We start from the raw sequence: 18,941 nt of genomic DNA, 5'->3' as shown, positions 1-18,941 counted from the left end.
GCATAATTAATATGAATTGAGGTAGATAGGATTGAGGTAGATAGAGACACTCAGATAGAGACACTCAGAAGCAATAGTTTAAAAAAATGGTCATGTGGCCATAAAACAGTGAAAAATTAAACAGAAGGGACAAGGGCAAGGGTTAACTTTACCAGGAAAGCAGGATTTGGCAACCAAGGCAGGTAAAGGACAAGGGGTCATAGACGTGTTCTTCTAAGGGGTTAGAAATTCTCCCTGGAACTGAACTACTAATATTTTTGAAGCTAACTCATTATAAAAAATTATTTGTGGCAGTACTGAGAGCTAATTTCAAAATAAAAAAGGAAAAAACTATTCTGTATAATTTAAGCATGAACTCAAATGAAATATCACAAAGAAGTTATCCCATATTTCCTTCACTCTTTCTGCCTCTTTTTTTTAAGCTTTAGAAATGAATCGGAGAAAACAGGGCTGGAAGTCATCCAAGTGACAAAGGAAACACAAAACTCAAGTGTCATCTGATCATAACTTTCCTTTTGAACTCCAGGCATTAAGCCACTGAATATGAGAGTAAGCTCTGTCCAAGCGCAAAATGAAGAATGACAAGAGATAGAAAAATGGAATGGTATTGTAGACAAACTGCATCTGCCTCACAATTTCACCTACAGATGCTCTAAGAAAGAAAGCAGATAAAATGGTCAACTAATGAACAAATAAATTCTGACGTTCTTCTATTTTACTTTGTTTATGGGTACAGCAGAGACTAGAATCTCACTAGCACTACAAACCACTTCAAGCATTCATTCATTAAGTATTAAGACAAAAACTCTGTAACTGAGTACATACTGTGCATCCAGCATTGTGCTAAGACACAAGACAGACAAAAGATTATTCAGACACATTCTCTACTTCCAAGCGTTCACAGCCTGGGTAGTGGAAAAAACAAGTAAATAAACCATAAAGTGCAACATAGTAACTACTATAAAGTAAATATGAGATACCACTTGGGCACAAAGAAGGGATGACTAATTTTTTTTCCAGAAAAGTGATCTTTAAGCTGTATCTAAAATAATGAGTAGTTTGCCATATGATGAGGATGACAAAGAGGAAACTCCAGGCAGAAAGAACAGCATGTGCAAAGTCATGGAAGAGTAAAAGTGTGTTCAGAGAATCGCAATTTTTACAGCATGTATAGACTGTAAGAGTGAAAACATGAGGCTTGAAAGGAAAGTATGGATGGTGTCACAGAATGCCATCATGGTGTACCACTATAAAGAGGAGTTGGACTTTATAATGAGTATATGAGGAACCACTGAAGAATTTTAAGCAGGTAGTAATACGATTAGCAGTGAGAGAGGGAAAAGGGGAGGGCTCTGTCAGCCATTTCAGAATAGAAATCAACAGGACTGGGTGACCAATCACTTAAAGGTGGGACAGAACAGTGGGTAAGGGAGAGAAAAGAGTCCAGAACAATTCAGATTCCTAAGGTTGTCATTTGGCTAATAGTCACCCATTTAGAGAGACAGGAAAAGAGAAGGACGGACAAGGTTGAGAAAAAGCCAACAAACTGATTTTCGGAAATGTGAAGTCTAGGGGCCTATGGGACATGCAAGTACAGTCAGAAATAAAGGAGTAGAGTTCAGAAAAAAGGCATCTGCTGAAGATAAAGAATTGAGAGTAACTGTTCTAACTGAAACAATGCGAATCATTAAGTTCACCTTGAAATATAATGAAACTTAGAATGTAACATGAAATGAGATGAGGGCTGAGAAAAGAATTCCGTAAAATTTAGAAACTTAACAACTCATGAGTGTTCTGATAATGCACAAAACCATGGGCACAAACTCAAGAGCACTGGCTCTCGCTGGTACCTACAGATGGTGCTAGAACTTACTTGAGAAGAGTCTTAGTATGGAAAAAATTTTAGATAGCTATTCCATCCCAAAAAGCAGAGCTTCTGAATTAATATCTAAGTGTACACAGATAACAAAAGAGAGACAGATGTAAACCAGGAAAGGATAGCACCATGGGAGCCAAAGGAAGAGAATATTCTTTATTTAAAAAGGCAAAAATCATTACAAATGTGATTCACTCGGCACATAAATAAGTCTACAAAATATTAGAAACTCTAAGTGATGACAATTCAATAGTAAACAAAACACAGTTTATGTCCTCAAAGAGCTTACAGGTAAATGCTACAGCAAAATCAAGTAGGATAAAAACTAAACATTTTCCTTTTGGTTTAGCTTTTACAAGACTGCAGATGATCTAGAGATGTGAGCCCAGGCAACAGTGGGTTGACTAGAGTAGGAGAAGTGAGGAAGAAACAAGATGTATAAACTTCTCTTCAAGAATCTTAGCTGGGAATAAGACAGAAATAAGGCAGTAGCAAGAGGACATTAAGAGAGTATTATCCAAATATGCCAAATACCATACCAAGAGACACCTGAACTCCAGGAGCTTACTATATAAACATTTCGACATACACATGTACATAGAAAAGAACACTTTAAACTGATTCCATAATATATTTTACAACAGATGCCTAAATTATTAACATTCCATTCCAATATTATTAATTTTGATTATTAATGATTCTCTTGCTACACTTCGGTTTAAGTCAAGTTGAAAATTAGAAGGCAATTATGAGGCCACAGAACTTCAGTCATCCTCAGAGGAGAAAGAAAAATGAATGGGGATACCCTGATGTAGTCTGGTATTAAAGATATGCATGGGACCAAATTATCTGTAAAAGGGAGATACATGCAATATTTTAGATCTGGATTTACCAGCCCCTCCCTTCAAGAGATGGCGGAGTAAGAAAGTTTTGAGGGTAGAGAGACATGATGCAGTAGAAGCAAATAAGTATTCTAAGTACAAGTACTTAGTAGAAAGAACATGATATAAATAAGTCTAGCTGACATAGCCTGCATCAGTTTTATCCTCCCAGTAAGAAATCTCGAGACATTATTTTGACAACACTTGACATGTATCACAGGCATACCACGGGAAGGAGAAAGAAGTTCCTATCTGTGTCTAGCCAGAATATAGAGAGACAAGGTGGCAATCAGGACAAGTCAGTGCCTGACCAGACAAAAATATCATACTGGTACCTATGATTCTCTCCCATTTTTGCAGTAGCAACTTATAAAATTTATAACAAAGGCTAGAAATCTTATGGGATTTTAATAAACATAATCAATTACATGTATTCATAAATATTTGTTAAAAGAAAGAAAACCAGCCTCATCTTACTTGGGTAGTTGTCACCAAAACAGTCACCAGAAATGTACAAACTAATTTCCTGCAGATAAAAAGCATGGAAATGATTCCACCGTCTTTTACCAATACATTCAAACACTACCTTAAAAAAAAAACTTCAAAAATAACTAATTTTTAGTATGTCATCAAATAAAAAAAATGAGACTTTGGTAATTATTTGCTTGTGACACAAATAAGAAGGAATAACCAAAATGAGGAAATAATTAAGTTTTCTTTTAGAACAGAAATGCTTATATGTTATCAATTTGGTAAAACTACAGGCAGATTTATATATCTACCCCTCCCTACTTCTCTCTACCCACCCACCCTCAACTTGTATACAGGCCTAGTGTTATTTAAGCTGACGGCATACAGCTATTACCTCTCCAGGTAGGTAGACACAGCTTGGAAAATTAGATCACAAGGTTGTCACAGGGACTCCAACCATCTGTCTGGCAAGTTTGAATGACTTCCTCCTCCCTGTGATTCTGTTGTACAATGCCCGGTAGGCAAGGTAAGGGAAAAGTTAGCAGGGCTTTACTATAACAGTTACAAAAATATTTGGTCCAAGTCACTAAGAAGGTGAGAAAACTTAGGCACTTTTATCCTTCCACAGCCAACAAAGTAATCAATGATTTGATAAATATTTATCTGGAACCTTCTTTGTGCACAGAAATCATTTTTTAGAAGTTCAGTGTCAATCATGGCCCAACATATACCTGCTGATTTAGGATTTAAAAGCAATTATTGATCCTGCTACCAAACAATTAAGCTCTCTGCAGTGCAAATAAAGAAGTTTTTTGAAACAGATAGTTATGAATCTTTCATTCATAGTAGCTAACTAGAAACACATGAGCCAAACACATTGTGTGGATCATTTCAATGGTGTGTAATTTGAGAGGTGTGTTAGAAAGCGCTTGGCTCCACTAAAGAAGGAGTCCACATTTTTATTTCTTGCAAGTGAAATGCAAAAACAATTTTGCAACTTTACAATTCATATGGCAGTTTTAAAGTTACACACATTCAAAATTCAAGATAATAGATTTTTCCCCATTTCTAAAGTTTAACACTTTACAACCAGCTTGAAGTATTTAGTATGACTTCATTTTATGAATAATGACTTCTTCATTCCTAAAAGTTTCCAGAAAAAAATAATGAATAGCATTTATTAAAAAACACAAACCATACTCATCTGGTCTGATCTTAAATTGACCTTAATAGTTAAAAATCTTTCACAGGTTGTACTGGTAATACTGTAATTTTTCTCAAAGTGCATAAATAACAAATGTTCCTTTGTAAAATTATGGTAAAATCATATGTAATTTGGAATAGACTTATTTTATAAATCCATAATATCGCACATTTAGAAAAGTATAATACAAAATCATTTGAATAGAAAAACTGTGAATAGAAATTGAGAGAGAAAAGCCAGAAATGTTATCCTAGAATTTGATATTGACCATTTACCTAGAATTTGATGCTTCTGTTAGGTTTTTATGCTTTTAAGTTAGGCTTCGAATATTGGGCACTCAGTAAGAATAACAATCTTGCCTGTTTTGTTAATTACAGTATCCTCATTACTTAATAATATAACACTTACTAGGCATTTATTTAGTATTTCTTTATTGACAGATAAATTTCATTAACTGAAACAAAATTATTTCCTATTAAATAAAGCTATATATGTTCAGGACTGTCAGACCAAGAAATTAGATTAGGTTGCATTAAGCCAATGGGCCTGCTAATGCTTTAGCCAAACCCTTAATCTGGCATAATTATCTCATATATACATATCACAAGAAGGATCACTGGAAAAAGCTGAAATGGATCAAACAAGATCTAATACCACAACAAATAAAACTCACCCTCATTTGTGTACACATTTCTCTCCCACAATTTTTCTTTTAAAACAAAGTTTTGACCCAGTATTATCCTTTCCAGTGATTGCTATGGTTGACAGCAGCAATAAAAACAGCAAGAATAATTAGAAAGGGAGGAAAGGGAAGCTGAAATGATCACAGCTAGAAGCTTTTAAAAGTTCTTTCAGGGGGAAAAAATACACTTCTGGCTGAATTCTTTTCTCTAGCCTTAAATGTTAAGCCATGTTCTTAAGTCAGCTCCTTCAAAAATTTAGACTCCTGTACTCCTCTGGAAGAATGAAAAACCTGGCAGGCTTAGATCAACCAACTAATCTAAAAAGCTTCCCCCAAGTTCACATCCACTCTCTCAGGAACTAACACAAAACTAGATTGGCCTCTATGGATCAGCAACCATTTGGTACACCTAAAGCCCAAAATCCAGCTGATGTCCACATTAGCCAAATAAAGTCGATGTTAGCTAGAAATGTCTAGCTGTTAAATCTTGCAAGAATAGGAATGCCCGTGTTCAGAAATCAAAGCCTTTTATTTTACTTATTGAATATTTAATATATACTTTTATCAAATACTATATTATTTCTTACAGCATATAACCAAAGTTCCTTAGATATATGTATCTCATGAACAGCACAGTGCTGGTAAAAATGGCTCATGGGTTCTTGAGAAATTTTAGTGTTTCCACTTTTGCTACTGCTAAACTATTTCTATATCTATCAGATTCTACCAACACTTGTTTTCTCAATCCTTTTACTACTTTATCCATTAGTTTGGAACCCGATTTAAAACTCATTCCAGATAACAACAGTATGATCATATCAGTTGTCTTTGAAAACCATAAATATAACATAAAATAGAACTGAGAGCCATTGCATTAAATTATCCCATATTTTCAGGGTCTAGTGAAAGCTCACAAAATCATGCTTCAACTATTCCATTAATTGCCTGGCAGGGAAAGAAAACAGAAATAACTCTAGGTAACAGATATAGATAGAGGGCTGAGATCTTAGAGATAAGATGAAGACACATCTATATCTGTTTGAAGATACAATGCCATGGAGTTTTCCTATATAAAATTATTTTTATGTTACATGAATTTTTATATGACTTGAGATATATTTTAATTCAAGTTCTAAAATTCCATACAGTAACAAAGGGTTCCTACAAAACAAAACGTCAAAAAAAATCAGAAGCATATATTCTAATATATGAACAAAACCATGGTGGACCTTTCTAATCAGTATAAAAACTGAATGATGTTAAGACACATTCCAGTTAAAGTTAAGCACTGTTAACCTATTTACTCTAGACGAGATTTCACTCTCTTCGTAATTAGATTTTATAAATCATATTTCCAAAATAATATTCTTACTACCCAAATAAGGTGAAAGTGATGAGGGCTTCAATCCATTCCTTGTTTCAAACGCTCTAGCAGCCTAAACTTAACCTTCACTGTCATAACCACTATGAATGTCTCCTTTATTCAGATTTCCCTTTCCATGACTGAGATCTCACAGGCAGTTTGAGTTAGAATAGTCATTGGAAAGATATCAAAGTTATGAAAAATACACTTGTCAATTGCAGTCATCTGAGGATTAAAAAAAAGCTGTCCGGCACTGGCTAGAGGAGGGGGAAACACTGGGAGGAGAGAAAGCCTACATGGTCATTTATCTGCTTCAAGATTTGTACAAGACTATTTTCTTCACAAGATCATGGAAAGTAGAAAATCTTAAAGTTGAAAAATGTGAAATGCAGCCAAGTGCATGGATATTGTAGTAATTGATGCTGAAATTTTTTGTTTCAACAGTTTGGGTAAGAAACATGAAACATTAAAATAACATGAAAAGAAATATGTTTTAAACAGTTTATTCTATAATTCTACAAAGATAGCAAATATATTAATTTACAAAAAATATAGACCTAGTTATTCCAAAATTTAAATAAAGTTATAACTTTTCCTATTATTCTTTACACATTATTGTTCAGGCTTGGCTAGCATGGATTATTCATTTAAAAACAGAAGAATACTTTAAGCAAAATTAATACACACTAAAATCTTCAGGTTATTTTCCTCAATGATTAAAAACACTTTAACACATTCTTCGGTCATACACATTAATCCCACACCTTTACATGCATGAGTATCATGTGAATAATGCTACAAGTATTGGCCCAATGACCAGATTTTTATCACAGAAAGGATTCCATTGCTTTTAAATTATTCAGCATCTAACAAGGCCCCACAAAAGAACTAAATAAAAGAACTATCAAAAAAAGTAATGTCCTCTCTTAACTACAAGGATCTTGAGATGTAAAAAAAAAATATAACACTGTAGTTTGTAATACACAGTAGTGAAAACAGACTATACAACAGAGGTTCTGATAACATAAATACAGTAAAATAATAAAATAACTTAATGTAAAGCTTTCGAAATCAACATTCCTAGGTTAAAGAGTAGTATTTTTAAACTCCCAAATATATATAGTTTGTCATAAAACAGTTGAAGTTTTGAAAACACATTGGAAAGAGAAATTGGAGATTACTTACACATGCACACAAACACAAACAAGCTGTGCATGCTTTTTATGGGAGGTAAAGGGGGGTTAAATCTACTATATAGTAATGTTCTAATTTCTTCTACATATAAAAGAAACAATCAAATGCAGTTTCCATGCCCTGACAGAAAACAAGCCCTCAATTTACCAAGTTATTCACAAAATGAATTTCCAGAAATCTAGGCTCCCCCGAAAGAAAGCAAAGTAATATTTTAAAATGTGACAGATCATCACCAGCTAAGCAGTGAAATGTATCTTCTCTATCATCACAAGTATATCTTTCTTTAAGTTTTAAAAGTCAGGGCACTTAAATTCATCTTTTTGTGTATTCATGTCTAAAATTATCATTAACCTCAAATGTCAAAATTGTAGAAAATTAGACATATTGTATTTAATGTGTTCCCAGGATGGATTGCATATATTTTTTCCAGCTGTTTTGCCACTTGTACTTTTCTAAACATTTTCTAATGAAAAACATTATAAACAATTACAATATTACAAAACAATATAAATACTAGAATCAACAAGAAAAAAGTACAGAATGTTTAATGATCACAAACATATTTCAGACACTGAAAACATTCTATTGTTGCACTGAACCAAAAAAATCCCAATAATATACATGTATTTCTAGAATAAGGAATAACTTAGGTAATATTCTAATGGTGCTAAAAAAAAAAAAAGAGTATCAAAATACAATGAAATTCAATAGTCTTTAATGAGAAACTTCAATAAAGAGACCTTCCCTTTAAGTACAAACTTCTCTTCTATCAATCTTTTTTTCTCACTATTTTTCCTTTCCCTTTTTCCTCTCCCTTATATTAAAAACAATTTTTCCACTGTAGAACTCTGACCTCTTATCAAGCACATAATTCATTACACAAATTATTTTAGCACATTCCGAAGTACTATGGTTCAGGTTCTGTTCAGAAACGGTTTATGGCTTAGGATTCTAGATAGGCTCAAACAAGACTTGATCCTGCCTTCATAGGATATTATTCTTATGTTGCTATGTTAGTAAACATAAGAATGGTTTGAGACAGGACCTCAAATTTTTTTCAAAAACATGTACATTCTCTCTCTTAAGTCCCATACAATCACTTGAGTATCACGCAACTAAAAAAGAACACAAGAATTGAGCTACTACATAAAGCGCTAGATTTAGAAAACCACATGATTGTAAGATTCATGCAATTCTTAAACAGGTTTGGTATCTTTGTTGTCTCCCACTATAATGTAATGAATATTGTATCTTTACTTATGAAAATGAAAAATAACTGGTTATTCAGTTCTAATAATCCAGTATGCTCTGAATGTGAGAATGTGCAGAACTTCCCACCACTCCCCTCATGCCAATCCATTCTCCACATGTCAAACATATTCATCTTTCTGCCTGGAATGCTCTAGAGTCCCACCTCATATTCTCATTCTTGGCCACAAAAATTCATCCAATAAGGCTCAAACATCACCTCCCCCAATAAAGACTTTTCTGACTCTCTTGGCAAAAATGAGCCTTCCATTTCTCCTATGTGCCGGGATATAAATGTATACAACTTTTTTTTTTCCATTTAACCTCCCCAGCAACAACTGCGTCAATTAGCTACAATTATCGTTTCCACTTCTTAGATAAGAATAATAAGGCAGATAAGGTCTCTCTGATTCCAAAGCCCACTGTTTGTTTTTTAATATATACTCCTGTTAGCTCAACACTGTACTCAAATGGTTGTCTGACTGCCTCCATTCTCTGGGTCTCCTGATGACAGAAGGAAGAGATCTTGTCTTATTGATCTTTGTATTCCCAGTGTCTGACACAGAACAGATACTCAATAAATGCTCAATAAATGATGAATGAATAAACAAATGAAATATAATAATGTTCAACTTCCTGAGGAAAAACTCATCTCCTTTTAAATATTTATTCTGTAAAAATTATAAGTGCAATTTCATTCAACAAGCATTTTGTTGACTGTGTATCACATATGATGTGCTGTGCTGTGCTTAACACATTGACTGCCACACCAGGAAAAAAAAAATTTTCCTTGGGGCCATGGTGTTTTACTACAAAAATAAAATAAAAACTTCGAAAACAAAACTATCCTTTCTAATTTAATGAAAAATTTGTTATTTTTTATTGTTTTCTATGCTTGAGTTACATGCAACTAAATTGTCAATATTAACTGTAACAGCTAACATCACAAACCAAATGTAGGCCCCCGGTTCAAAACTAGCCTGAGTTAAATACAATTTACATAGTAGTTACTGTGTTAAATACTATAAATGCCCTTGAGAAACTTAAAATTCAGCTGGGGAAAGGAATAAAGAACCAGTTAATGGTGCCATTACTTGTTTATTTTTTCTAATCCTCCACAATTTCCTCTCTTTAAAAGACTCTCATTCTTTATGAACATGTTCCAACATCATACACCTTTGGTCAGTGGAATGTACATAAAACAGTCAACAGAAAAAAGGCTAAAAGGATCTTCATGGGGCCAGGCGCAGTGGCTCACGCCTGTAATTCTAGCACTGTGGGAGGCCGAGGCAGGACTGCTTGAGCTCAAGTTCAAGGCCAGCCTCAGCAAGAGTGACACCCGTCTCTACTAAAAATAGAAAAATTAGCAGGGCATCAGGGTGTGCACCTGTACTCCCAGCTACTCAGGAGGCTGAGGCAGGAGGATCACTTGAGCCCAAGAGTTTGAGGTTGCTGTGAGCTAAGCTGACGCCATGGCTCTCTACTCAAGGCAATGTGGTGAGACTCTGTCTCAAAAAACAAACAAACAAACAAACAACAACAAACAAAGAATCTTCATGGAATTTAAATATACAACCTTTAATCTTCATGGAACTTAAATATACATTCTTGTTTAGCTCAGTGGTCATGAAGTAATACATGGTATTATTTAAAGAATGAAATCAAGGACACCCTGATACTATCCTTGTACTTTTTCTTTTGTGAGTAGCAGTATAGCAAAGTAAAAAGAGCACTGATTTGAATCAGATAGGGGTTCCCATCTCAACTCTGTTCCTTTCTCCCTGGGTGATCCATAGACAAGCTGCTTTATCCTTCTTAGTCTATTCCTTATTTGTAATGTGGAGATAAAGAGACCTGCCTTAAAGAGCTCTTGTAAGAGTTAAAAGAGATAATGTATTTAATACCTGCCACACCAAAGGTACTATTATTATGTCAGCCTCCCTACCTGCTTCTTGGAGATTACTGGTTCTAACTTTAATGTAACAATATAAATACTTCTAACCCTGTCTTATTCCAACAGAAGTTGCTTATAACAGAATACCTGAAACTTGGTAATTTATAAAGAAAAAGAATTTATTTCTTACAGTTATGGAGGCTGAGAAATCCACAGTTGAGGGGACACATCTCCTTAGAGCCTTCCTGCTGGTGAGAACTCTCCAAGAGTCACAAGGCAGTGCAGGGTATCACACAGTTCACGTGCTCACTCAAGTCTTTTCCTCTTCTTATAAAGCCACCAGCCCTACTCCCATAACCCATTAATTCATTAACCCATTAATTCATGAATGGACTACGTCATTCATGAGGGCAAAACCCTCATGACCCAATCACCTCTTAAAGTCCCCACCTCTAAATCCTGCCACATTAGGAATTAAATTTCAACATGGATTTGAAGGTACAAATATTCAAACCATAGCAAAGCCCAATATCAATAATATAAAATGTTTAGTGAAAGAGAGGCACAGTTGACTCTTGAATAACACAGGTTTGAACTATGCAGGTCTACTTATACATGAATTTTTTTCAATAAACATCTGGGAAAAAATTTTTAGAGATTTATGAGGATTTGAAAAAAACTCCCAAACTGTATAGCCTAGGAATAACAAAAAAAGTAAAAAAGAAAAAATCAAGAAAAAGTTAGGTATGTCATGAATGTATAAAATACATGTATATACTAGTCTATTTTATCATTTGCCACCATAAAATATATACAAATCTATTATAAAAAGTTAAAATTTATCAAAACATATGCACACATTTACAGACCCTACGTGGTACCATTTGCAGTCAAGAGAAATGTAAACAAACATAAAAATACAGTATTAAATCATAACTGCATAAAATTAACTATAGTACATACTGTACTACTGTGATAATTTCATAGCCACCTCCTATTGCTACTGTGGTGAGCTCAAGTGCTGCAAGTTATCTGTTTAAAACACTGTGTGATAATAATCATCTCCATATGAGCAGTTCGTCTCTCTGGTAAATTGTGTATCATAGTAAAAAGGATCTCTCACAGTTCTCCCATACTTTTCGTCATGTTTAGTGTAACAATGTAAACCTTGAATAACACCATAGGACCCATATGAAGTGCCACTAGTGACACTAGAAGAGCTGTCAAGAAGCAGAGAAAAGTCATGACACTTATGAGAAAAAATTTAATTTCTTGATATGTACCATAGATTGAGGTATACAGCTGCAGTAGCCCACCATTTCAGACAGATGATTCCTCTTGTAAACAGACAACATAAACTACCGTATCAATAAATACAGTACAGTATTGTAAATGTATTTTCTCTTATGATATTCTTAATAACATTTTTTCTCTTGCTAACTTTGTTGTAAGAATACAGTGTATAATACCTGTAACATATCAAATATGTGTTAATCAACTGTTTGTGCTATCAGTAAGGCTTCCAGTAAACAGCAGGCTTTATAGTTAAGTTTTGGGGGGAGTCAAAAGTTACACACGGATTTTCAACTGTGCAGGAGTCGACACCCCTAAACGCTGAGTTGTTCGAGGGTCAACTGGGCTTGAAAAAGCCACTTGTGGCAAGAAGAGGGGCATATGATAAGATTCGAGACCATATAGTTAAGTCTCAGGTTTCTTGGTGATACATACATCATCTACCTCTTTCCAACATACACCCTGCAAATTCCTTATTTCGCATCCTTTTTGTGGAAAATCAAATGTTATTAATTATTTCCTATAGTAAGATCTAAAAGAACTGACATGTTACTCTGTACTAACAATTCCATTTTCACAAAGAATCTCTGACTTGGTAAGGAAGAGGGAATTGAATTACATACAATATCTAGGAACAAATCTCAGCACACAGTGTATGCTGTATTATATCTTAGTTTCCAAGTCATTTCTCAACTGTTTCTATTAAGCAACTTTGCAGAACACGTAAAAAAAAAAAAAAAAAAAAATTTTCCTTTCCATTCTAAATCTAATTTATATAATGTATTAATTTAAAAATCATATTTACTTGTGCTGGTACAACTAGAAATCCAAATGCAAAAAAGTTTATCTAGACATAGACCTTATACCTTTCACAAAAATTAACTCAAAATGGATCACAGACCTAAATGTAAAATATAAAACTTCTAGAAAAGAAAAAAAAGTATAAAATCTAGGTGGCCTTGGTGACGAGTTTTCAAATTCAACACCAAAAGCCTATTCATGAAATTGAAAAGTTGGCATCTGCTCTGACAAAGACACTGTTAATAAAAAGACAAGTCAGACTGGGAGAAAATATTTGCAAAACACATATATGATAAAGTGCTTATATGCAAAATATATAAAGAACTCTTAAAACTGAATGATAAGAAAAATAGGGGCCGGGCACGGTGGCTCATGCCTGTAATCCTAGCACTCTGGAAGTCCAAGGCAGGAGAACTGCTTGAGGTCAGGAGTTCCAGACTAGCCAGAGGAACACGGCAAGACTCTGTCTCTACTAAAAATAGAAAAAAAATAGCTGGGCATGGTGGCGCATGCCTGTAGTTCCTTCCAGCTACTCCTGAGGCTGAGGCAGGAGGATTGCTAGAGCCCAGGAGTCTGAGGTTGAAGTGAGCTATGATGATGACAATGCACTCTAGCAAAGCAACAGCGCAAGACTCTGTCTCAAAAAAAACAAAAAAGAAGAAAAAGAGAGAACGTAAAAAAAAAAAAAAGAAAAAGAACAACCCCATCAAAAAGTGGGCAAAAGATCTGAACAGACATCTCACCACAGAAGATATACAAACAGAAAGGAGTGCAGGAAAAGATGTTAACATATGTCATTAGGAAATAGCAAATTAAAGCAACACTGAGCTATTATTATGCACCTATTAGAATGAATAAAATTAAAAAAAACTGACAAAAATCAAATGCTAGCAAAGATGTGGAACAAAAGGAACCCACATTCACTGTGAGTGAAGATGCAATGGTATAGCCACTTTAGAAAATAATTTGTCAATTTCTTACAAAGCTAACCACAATGTTACCATATGATCAGCAATCATACTCCTAGGTATTTACCCAACTGATTTGAAAACTTACGCCGACCCTAAACCTGCACATGAACGCTTATAGCTGCTTTATTCATAATTGCCAAAAACTGAAAGCAACCAAGATATCCTTCAATAGATGAATAAACAAACTGTGATATATCCTTATAATGTAATATTGTCAAGCTATAAAAAAATGAACTATTAAACCACAAGGAGACATGGGTAAACTTTAAGTACATATTGATAAGTGAAAGCAGTCTGGCAAGGCTGTATGATTCTAATTATTTGACATCTGGAAAAGGGAAAACTATAGAGACAGTAAAAAGATTAGTGGTTGTCAGGGAGAAAGGCTGTAGGGGGTGATAGGTGAGGCACAGAGGATCTTTAATGTGTTGAAATTATTATGCATGATACTGTGATACTGCAATGATAGATACATCAAATTAGGCATTTGTCAAAACCCATAAAACTTTATAGGACAAAGAGTGAACTGTAATGTATGCAAATAAAAGAAAATCATTTAGATGATCAAGAGATCCCAGGATGGAATGCAGTGTGTAACAAAAGAATGTAACTGTATTATAAATGTGTGTAACAATCTCACTAAAAAAGGTAACAGGAAAGTGCTTAGCTAGCTAACTTTAGAAATGAGACTGTAAAACTAAAAGCAAAAGGAACTGCACATAAGCACTGTACTCTAGATGATAAAGTTGTTTCCCATGGAGCATAACTTAACAATTCCAAAACTGCTATACATGTATAATGGAAATGAATAATTAAGCAAATGCATGGCAGATGGTGGGAGCCAGGTTTCTTCTCAGTGTTGGCTTGAGTTTACAGATAAACAAGGGGAAAGGGTAGAACAATATATATGGTAATGAATCAGGGTTAGAGACATCAGTATGAATTCATATTTAGCTCAATAAGGATATATACATGGTTACACAGAAATATGCATACACACATATGAATATGTATCAATATGTTCATACACATATTGTGTATATGTGTGAGTTTGTATAAACACGTATACTTCCCACTGTGTCATATGAGAGAGCCTAGAAACAATAACATCCCAGTAGCAACAAGCACACCCAGTGCCCAGATCTTGGTTTCTAATATAATTTCCCAAAAAACGTAACCAGATTCCTTGGAGAAATGGCTGATTCTATGACGGAGACAGGATATATACAAAATGAGCCTGGAGCATCTTATAGTGCCAGAAAGTAAAGAAATCCATAAAAAAAAAAAAAAGCTCTCACATTGATGGTGGCATATCAAAGGGATACGGGATTCAAGCTGGAACAATTTGAAGAACAAAATTAAGTAGCATTCGATTATGACCCAAAGTATAAAATATATATCTACATGTCCAGATAAAAATAAGTAAATTATTGAGTAAATAAATGACTTCCTTCTAAGAGTAAAGCATGCAAAGGAGGAAGACAGGCGAAAAAACATGTTAAACACTACTTCTGCCAGGTGATGAAGATGAGCATCAACAGTGATAAATCACGCTGACAGTATGTACCCTTGATGTGATGAAAATGGCACCTTACTTCTGTGATCTTCCTATCAAGAACCTATAATCACAGTCTAACCACTAAAAAAAAAAAAATTAGGCAATTCCAGTAGCAGGCCATTCTACAAAATACCTGACCTCAAAATTGTCAACATCATCAAAAACAAAGAAAGTCTAATGAGCTGTCACAGACAAAAGGAACCTAAAGAGACAATGATAACTAAATGTAATGTGCTTTCCTGGAACAGAAAAACGACATCCGATAAAAACTAAGGAAATTGAAATAAACTTATTTTTAAACTATTATTATTAAACTATTAACTTTAATAATAATATACCAATACCTGTACATTAATTATAACAAATACTAATATAAGATGTTAATAAGGAGCGAGGCTGGTACCATGGAGGTATATGGAAAGTCATTGTACTTTTTATGCACTTTTTCAATAAATCTACAACTATTATATGCAGTCTATCTTTTAAAATTCCATTTAGGAATGTATCTAGAAAACACTGAAGAGGTTGTAGTAAAGCGCTGAAGATCCTCACACTTCCCTGCATATATTCAACTTAAAATGTTTGTAACTATTCCATTACAGAATTTTTCTTAAGAAAATATTTTCAATCACTAACAGCTGCAAACAATTTCATGCAATAATTCTCAGCAGGGACGTATAGCCAGAGTACTTTAACTAAAGTTCCACTTTTTCCACTTACATACCTCTACAATGTCTAAAAGTTAACTTATGTTGTTTTGTGATGATCCAAATCACTACCAAATATGTTTAATACAACTCAGAAAAGCTGAACTAAATTTTATATAAATCAAATGAGTGCTAAAATACTCATCCAACAGAACTTCAAGCATCTAAAAAGAAAACTTTCTAAAAAGCTATCATCTCCTATTCTAGATACTATGTTTTCTTACACAAACCATGGTCTAACTGAGCTGCTGCAGAATTAAAATAGATAAAGAGGAGAGTCAGGGGAAAGAAGCAGCAGCAGTCGGGAACAGGGTATGTAGTAGTGTAAGAAAAGGACTAGGATTTGAAATGTAACAAAAACACTAAAAGCAAAGAGTAGCAAGCCTATGTCCTGGGATAGAAAAAGGATTGATATATCCGAAAAGAATCAGTGTAGATAAAAACTTGAAAGCAGGAAAAAGCTAGCAATAAAATCAAGATGAACTCTTTACATTTGATCTCAAAGTGTTCAAAATTAGATATTAGGTTCCTGATAGGAAAAAAAGAAACATCACCCTAAGTACAATTTAACTTAAAGTATTCCTCATTATTAATAAAAGCCTGGAACTTACTATATAATGATATTCCATGACATTAGAAAGTGGAAAAAAATTATAAAGAGAATGCACAAAATATTGTGAACAGTGGTTATCTCAGAATAATGGCATTAAAAGCAAGTTTTATTTTTTCTTTTTTCCCGCTGTGAAGTGAATGATTTGTGGAATCTTACAAAACCTTAATCTGTGTATTCTGCACGAAGGCATTCTATAAATACTATTACGTTTGTGATACATTCCACTCTACCCTTTGTTAAGTTTATAAAGAGTTTTAACTTTCAAATTTTAAATATGAACCCATGACCAAAAATTTTCCATACCAGCCACTTAAAAACTACAGCAATATTCCAGAAAACCCCAATCTCAAATAAAAAATCTATACACTAGGTGAGAGAGGATGACATTGACTTTAATAAATAGACTTACTCCCACAGGATCTGCATTACTAGCGCACACTTTGCAGAACCCAAGGAGCTTAGAAGAATGGTATCTTTTCAATGAAAATAAACTAGAAGCAATACACAACAGTTACTTTGAGGTTTGTTTTTTTTTTTAATACAAAGTCTTTCCAGAATCCTAACTCTACTATCTTCCAAAAATGACAAAGCCAAAAAATCTAATTATTCACACACACCTGAAGCCAAGTTTTATCTGAACTCATCCTATTAGCCGTTTTACCTCTGTCGCCTTATTATCTGAGGCCAGAACTGAAATCTTGAAAACAGAAGCAATAATACATTTCCCTGAAACATATTTTGTAATGGAGGATTCCAGTTCCTAATGCTTTGCCGCTCTAGCTGTCTATGGATTTCAAATCCTAATACCGCCGCGTCCTGCCCCCAGCGAGATTCCGACGGTACTACGAGTACTACAGGAAAAGAAGGATTTGACACTGCACGAGAACACTCGGTGCAAAGATTCTGCGTGCAGGTAGTTCTTGAAAGGCAAGTAAAATGACTAAGAGCATCCGAGGTAGAGCAGGGTCTACACGAACGGGGAAACCCACTCCAAACGCATTAACTGGACGACAGGAGAAAGGCCGTCTCCCCAAAAGTAAAATGGTGAGTAAAGTGGAGCCAGCTAAGAAAGGAAAGTCAACAGCAATTAGGGACTGACAACTATTCAGAAACAACGAGCTCTATCTTCATTTCAGTGGGTATAGGACGGTGGGACCGTGTCACAAAGGGGCATTTTGAAAAGAACCGCACCCCCATTTGAGGGGTTGGGCGAGGAGCTCTCAAATCTCCAAGTCTGAGATGATAAGCCGCGATCCGGATCCTCCGGCTGTCGTCGCCCCACGGACCAGATAAGCGCAGGTGTCCTGCGGCGGCTCAGGTTACCTGCCACAGCGCGGGGACGCGGGGCATCTGCTCCGCCCGCCCTCCCGGGGCCAGGGCGCGGCGGGCCGGGTCGGCACGGGCCCCGCGGCTCGCCAGGACCGGGCGCGGACGGCTCGGCGGCGGCGCCCTCGCACACCTGGCTGCCAACACCAGTTGCAAGCAGTCAAAGTGAATGAAGGCGGACGCGGCGCCTGGCACCGCTCCGATCCGAGCACACAAAGGCGGGTTTTTAAAATAAAGGGCGAGTGAAAAGCCGCCGGACCCCCCGACTGGCGCCTTCCACCGAGGGGCTCTTACCTCGGACCCGCCCTCGGGGCCGCGGCTTTCCCCGGAGGCGCCGAGAGCCCGGGCGAGGTGGGAGGCGGCCGGGAGAGAGCCGCCAGCCAGAACCGCGCCCTCCGGATCCTCCGCGAGCCGTACGGCCGCCGCCGGCGCCCAGCCGAGGAGAAGCGATCTCCGGGGCGCGCACAGCACCGGCCTCGCGCCGGGCGAGACCGCCTCGCTCGCCGCCGCCTGTGAAGTCCGGAGCCGCCCGTCCTCCCGCCCGCTCGCTCGCGGCCAACGCCGGCCGCGCGCCGCGCATGCCCAGTGCCAGCGCCGCGCGGCCGAGAGCGGGCTCCGCCCTCCGGGTCTCGCCGGCAGCCGGGCCGCCGAAGCGCCGAAGTGCTCCCGCGCGGCGGGCGACGCGGCCGGCGAGGCCGGGTGGGCGGGAGAGAGGCCGGAGGACGGGAGGCCGGGCGCGGCGCCAAGTTATCGAGGCCGCGATCAAAGTCGGACCGAGGTTCCGAGCTGCCGACGGGTTTCCAGAAGTGCCCTAGCAGGACGGACTGGCAGCCGGAAGGTGCGGGCAGGGGACTGAGCC

At 36.5% G+C, this 18,941-nt stretch overlaps 1 protein-coding gene across 1 annotated transcript in view; it reads right to left on the bottom strand.

Moving 5' to 3' along the window:
* EPS8 (epidermal growth factor receptor pathway substrate 8) overlaps positions 1–18,663 on the bottom strand; it is a 164,407-nt gene extending 145,744 nt beyond the window's left edge. Inside the window, exon 1 of the mRNA XM_045554263.1 lies at positions 18,377–18,663. The gene's annotated coding sequence lies outside the window, so the exon portion shown is untranslated. The remainder of the gene's footprint in view (positions 1–18,376) is intronic.
* Positions 18,664–18,941: the final 278 nt, after the last annotated feature.

The sequence above is a fragment of the Lemur catta genome, chromosome 6, assembly GCF_020740605.2.
Source record: "Lemur catta isolate mLemCat1 chromosome 6, mLemCat1.pri, whole genome shotgun sequence".
Lineage (NCBI taxonomy): Eukaryota > Metazoa > Chordata > Mammalia > Primates > Lemuridae > Lemur > Lemur catta.
This window is presented reverse-complemented; position numbering and strand designations above follow the sequence as displayed.